General features: G+C 49.8%; 1 pseudogene; it reads left to right on the top strand.

The window, feature by feature from the left end:
* The first annotated feature begins 2,449 nt into the window (after positions 1-2,449).
* Positions 2,450-5,211, top strand: LOC121553896 (annotated as a pseudogene).
* Positions 5,212-6,035: the final 824 nt, after the last annotated feature.

A 6,035-nucleotide genomic window follows, 5' to 3' on the forward strand; every position in this document is an offset into this window, starting at 1 on the left:
GACCCAGGCTACGTGTCAGAGCCTAGGTGTTAGAGCTAGTGGCTGTATATCCCCTCCCGCTGTCCTTTCCGGGGTCAAAAAGACCCAGGCTACGTGTCAGTGCCTATGTGTTTGAGCTAGTGGCTGTATAAACCCTAGCGTTGTCCTGTCCTGTCCTGTCCGGGTCAAAAGGACCCAGGCTACGTGTCAGAGCCTAGGTGTTAGAGCTAGTGGCTGTATATCCCCTCCCGCTGTCCTTTCCGGGGTCAAAAAGACCCAGGCTACGTGTCAGTGCCTAGGTGTTAGAGCTAGTGGCTGTATAACCCCTAGCGTTGTCCTGTCCGGGTAAAAAAGACCCAGGCTACGTGTCAGAGTGTTAGAGCGAGTTGCTGTATAACCCCTCCCGCTGTCCTGTCCGGGGTCAAAAAGACCCAGGCTACGTGTCAGAGTGTTAGAGCGAGTTGCTGTATAACCCCTAGCGTTGTCCTGTCCTGTCCTGGCTGGGGTCAAAAAGACCCAAGCTACGTGTTAGAGTGTTAGAGCGAGTGGCTGTATATCTCCTCCTGCTGTCCTGACAGGGTCAAAAGGACCCAGGCTACGTGTCAGAGCCTAGGTGTTAGAGCTAGTGGCTGTATATCCCCTCCCGCTGTCCTGACCGGGTCAAAAAGACCCAGGCTACTTGTTAGAGTGTTAGAGCGAGTGGCTATAAATCTCCTCCTGCTGTCCTGACCGGGTCAAAAGGACCCAGGCTACGTGTCAGAGCCTAGGTGTTAGAGCTAGTGGCTGTATATCCCCTCCCGCTGTCCTGACCGGGTCAAAAAGACCCAGGCTACTTGTTAGAGTGTTAGAGCGAGTGGCTGTATAACCCCTAGCGTTGTCCTGTCCTGTCCTGGCTGGGGTCAAAAAGACCCAGGCTACGTGTTAGAGTGTTAGAGCGAGTGGCTGTATATCTCCTCCTGCTGTCCTGACCGGGTCAAAAGGACCCAGGCTACGTGTCAGAGCCTAGGTGTTAGAGCTAGTGGCTGTATATCCCCTCCCGCTGTCCTGACCGGGTCAAAAAGACCCAGGCTACTTGTTAGAGTGTTAGAGCGAGTGGCTGTATATCTCCTCCTGCTGTCCTGACCGGGTCAAAAAGACCCAGGCTACTTGTTAGAGTGTTAGAGCGAGTGGCTGTATATCTCCTCCTGCTGTCCTGACCGGGTCAAAAGGACCCAGGCTACGTGTCAGAGCCTAGGTGTTAGAGCTAGTGGCTGTATATCCCCTCCCGCTGTCCTGACCGGGTCAAAAAGACCCAGGCTACTTGTTAGAGTGTTAGAGCTAGTGGCTGTATATCCCCTCCCGCTGTCCTGACCGGGTCAAAAAGACCCAGGCTACTTGTTAGAGTGTTAGAGCGAGTGGCTGTATATCTCCTCCTGCTGTCCTGACCGGGTCAAAAGGACCCAGGCTACGTGTCAGAGCCTAGGTGTTAGAGCTAGTGGCTGTATATCCACTCCCGCTGTCCTGACCAGGTCAAAAAGACCCAGGCTACTTGTTAGAGTGTTAGAGCGAGTGGCTGTATAACCCCTAGCATTGTCCTGTCTTGTCCTGCCCGGGGTCAAAACGACCCAGGCTACACGTTAGAGGCATAAGCTCTGAGCCAGAGGTACTAGGTAAGCCGTAAACAAACACCAACACCAAGAACAACTACAACTACAACTACAACTACAACTACAACTACAACTACAACTACAACTACTACTACTACTACTACTACTACTACTACTACTACTACTACTACTACTACTACTACTACTACTACTACTACTACTACTACTACTACTACTACTACTACTACTACTACTACTACTAATATTGCCTCCGTGGCATGTCCGGACACGTCCCGAAGAGAGTGGTCTTGGGGACTTCCCCAGCCTGGGTGTCGAAGCTATTATGAGTGCTGTGCGTTTCACGGCCAAACAGGTCCTAGAACATATATTTTCCAATGACTCTGACTGCGACGAGGAAGCGGACGAGGAAGCGTCCGAAGAAGAAGACGGGGAGGAATACAACCCAGAGGACGAGGAGACCACAGAGGACGACGACGACGACTACGATGCCGCAGCCGCCGCCGCCGCTGCCGACGACGAGGACGATGTCCAAGTAGAAGAAGGTCAAGGCATAGAAGACGAACGAGACGATGACGACGACGACGACGACAACGACGACGAAGACGACCACAACGACGACGACGACGACGACCAACAAGAAGAAGAAGAACAAGGAGAAGAACAATGGGAAGGTGAAGGTGAAGGAGAGCGAGGAGACCGCCGCCGCTGCCGCCGCCGTATCAGCCCCAGAACACAACACAATATCCCTCGAGTGGAAAGAGACATTCGTGTCGAGAAACGGCCAAATCCAATGGTGCTCGGTGCCCTGTGACAACAATCGGGGCGTCGGAGGGGCCACCGCAGCGGCAAAAAGTAACAGGCCGGTTGCTGAGGTGCCGGAGGACATGAGGCCCGGGCCTACTAGGCAGGCCGTAGGCCAAGCCCGCGACATCCTCTCCACGTTCCGCTTGTTTTTCACACCCGAGATAGAAGACATCATCCTGGAGATGACCAATCTGGAGGGCGTTCGAAAATACGGAGCCCGAGGCGACGGCGACGGCTGCGGCGGCGAAGCGACCACCGCCACTACGCCGACGACCACGAAGACCACGACCGCGACCGCGGCGGCCGCTGGAAAGCGATGGACTCCACAGACCTGCGAGCCTACGTAGGGCTGCTCATCCTAGCCGGCGTGTACAGGTCCCGAGGCGAAGCGGCCTCTAGTCTCTGGGATGCCGAGAGCGGAAGGACCATTTTCCGCACAACCATGCCGCTCAAAGTCTTTCACGCTTACTCGAGACTCCTTCGCTTCGACGACCGCCAGACCAGAGCCGAGAGACGCGCAGCAGGCGGCGGTGACAAACTTGCGGCCGTGAGAGAGGTCTGGGACAAGTGGGTCGAGAGGCTGCCGCTCCTCTACAACCCCGGGCCCGACGTTACGGTGGACGATTAACTGGTCCCTTTCAGAGGTGTGCCGGGCCAACAACACCGTACAAGAGCACAACAACACTGTACACAACACAACACACTAAAGCTAATCTCTTCTCTCTCTCTCTCTCTCTCTCTCTCTCTCTCTCTCTCTCTCTCTCTCTCTCTCTCTCTCTCTCTCTCTCTCTCTCTCTCTCTCTCTCTCTCTCTCTCTCTCTCTCTCTCTCTCTCTCTCTCTCTCTCTCTCTCTCTCTCTCTCCTCCAGGCCGATGTCCTCTCCGCCAGTATATTCCAAGCAAGCCGGCCAAATACGGCATCAAGACCTGGGTGGCCTGCGACTCCAAATCCAGCTACGCCTGGAAGATGCAGGTCTACACCGGGAAGGCCACATGCGGAGGCCCCGAGAAGAACCAGGGGATGAGGGTCGTGCTCGATTTGACGCAGGGACTCAGGGGTCACAACGTCACCTGCGACAATTTCTTCACCTCATACGAGCTCGCGCGCCAGCTCCTGAGGAGGAACGTCACCGTGGTCGGCACAGTCAGAAAGAACAAGCCAGAGCTCCGCATGGCGCTGCTCGCCTCAAAGGACAGGCTCCTCTTCTCCTCCAAGTTCGCCTTCACGCCCACCACCGCTCTAGTGTCCTACCTGCCAAAGAAAAACAAGAACGTCTTACTCCTGAGCACGCTGCACACCGAGGCTCACGTTAGCCATCGCCAGGACAAGAAGCCGGCCATCGTCCTAGACTACAACAGCAACAAGGGAGGTGTGGACAACCTAGACAAGGTGACTGGAACCTACAGCTGCAGGAGGATGACCGCGCGCTGGCCCCTGGTGATCTTCCACAACATCCTTGACGTGTCCTCTTACAACGCTTTTGTCATATGGCGAGAGCTCAACCCTACTTGGATGCCTGGTAAGCGAAACAAGAGGAGGGTGTTCCTCGAGCAGCTGGGAAAGGCACTAGTGACTCCGTTCATACAAAGAAAGGCCCGTCTCCCTCGCACCGAAGCCTCTGCGGCGCTCGATAAAGCTGTTCAGAGGGCTACGTATCGTGATCAGCCCCGGCGGGATCACGCCCCCGCAGCACCGGACCACGCACCGGCCCAAGTACCCAACCCCGCACAACCCAGTAAGAGGAAGAGGTGTCAGGTCTGCCCCACAAAGAAGGACTGTAAAACACACACGGTGTGCACCAGGTGTAACAAATACATCTGCAAAGGCTGTTCACACGCATACTGTCCCACATGTTCCAATTGGGCCTTTAGTGAGAGGGGGACAGTTCGACCCGGAGGGCACGGCGTGTGTACAGAATACCAGGACAACGGGAGGGTTAACCATGGGAATGTGCATGATAAATATATTCGATTGCTTCAGGCTTCAGACTGAGTCACAGGAAGTCCCAGTTTCATACAGTTTACACAGATGGAGATCATTCTTAGTCAACATTCACATAAAAATGGGGCTGAGGAGTTTTCCTCACCTCTTTTCCATTATATGCAGACAGTGATAAACGTTTTAGAGTATAAAAGTGTTTGAATGGGCAGGAGTAAAATCACTATTTGTTTGCAGCCTTGTTGAACTTGTTGAATTCTATTATTCTCATCCTGCTGTCTCTTGTTTATAACCTACACTAATTCAAAATACTTTTTTTGGAGGTGACACTTATTTCAGTGAAGAATAAATGCAATCCTATTAAAATCATTTCCTCGACTTCCCAGCTTCTTCATTGTTTGAAATCTCTGTTTGAGGAGATTTTACAGGCAGAGAGGGATCCAGTTAACTCAACATTTCAGCACATACATATCATTGCCACTGTCTGTTTATTCCCGACTGGTGTACAGAGCTTTAAAACTACAAATGTCACAAGCATCTGTGATCTCACACCAGTGGCACGCAAGTAGGGGGAAATGTTTTCAGACATCATCTTGTCAAGCGTTTCTAAAAACATATTTTACGCATCTGAAATGCACTATCATTTACTTTTAATGTACTTATAAAAAGTGTAGATGTACGAATGTAGAATGACATTTCTGTATGTAAAAGTGCAGGAGGAAGTGGTTTCATTCTGATTCGTTTCTGGTGTTTATGCTATACCATCTTTGTTCATGAGTCATTCATTTATATCGATATCCAGGTGACAGTTGTATAGGTGAATTATGAGTACTTGAACATGGTTATGTGTTTCTCCCAGCATGCTTTAGAGATGAGTTCCTAATCGTTGTCTTGTCCCCTGTCTCCTACTGAGACTAACATGCTGGATAAAGAGGCTCCAGTATCTTTACATACGTGGCTTTAATGCGTCAAAGATTCAAGTTAGTGGAGCATTACAACATCAGTAATTTTTTTAGTAGTTTCCATTTCAATTACATATGCCAATGTCAACGTCAAAAACTTAGATGGATTCTTGAAAGTTTGGACAATCCTTGTCCGGCAGGGAAAATGTATTTTTAAGTAAAAATAAGAATTATTTTGTTGCATTATTTGAGATAAAAAATTGCATTTAGTGGAATTTTATAAGGGAAAAGATTTGTTTTGGAATATTCAAAATATTGTTCTTTTCCATGTCGGCTCTATGCCCGGAAATGCCCTTGTCTGAAGTGAAGGATCCCGATTTCAAACTCTCCAAAAAAACAATAATGAATATGAACTGAAAAAGGATCTTATGTAGTTTCTTGCAAAAGCCCTCTTTGACTTTGTAGCCCTCTCTAAAAAATGTGTCCGGAGATTTAGTCAACTTTGTCAGCTTTGTCTAAAATCCTAAATTAATCAGGAATGAACAGAGTCAGCTATACCATAAGGACCCCTACTTCATGTCCTCATTACATATAGTGCAACAAGACCCCTCAGGGTCTGTAAAGTTCTCTACTTTTGATAGATTTAAACAAACAATAGTGAAGTCATCATGGTCACAACCATAAACTGTGAACTCCATATTCCTGATAGAATATGAATGTTGGTTCAAATATGTTGATTTTAATTAAGCTTTAGAGTCATAAAGCAACTGAGAAAAGGAAAATTGCTACTTTGTATACCACTTGA

Source organism: Coregonus clupeaformis, chromosome 38 (genome assembly GCF_020615455.1).
Source record: "Coregonus clupeaformis isolate EN_2021a chromosome 38, ASM2061545v1, whole genome shotgun sequence".
In the NCBI taxonomy this organism is placed as follows: Eukaryota; Metazoa; Chordata; class Actinopteri; order Salmoniformes; family Salmonidae; genus Coregonus; species Coregonus clupeaformis.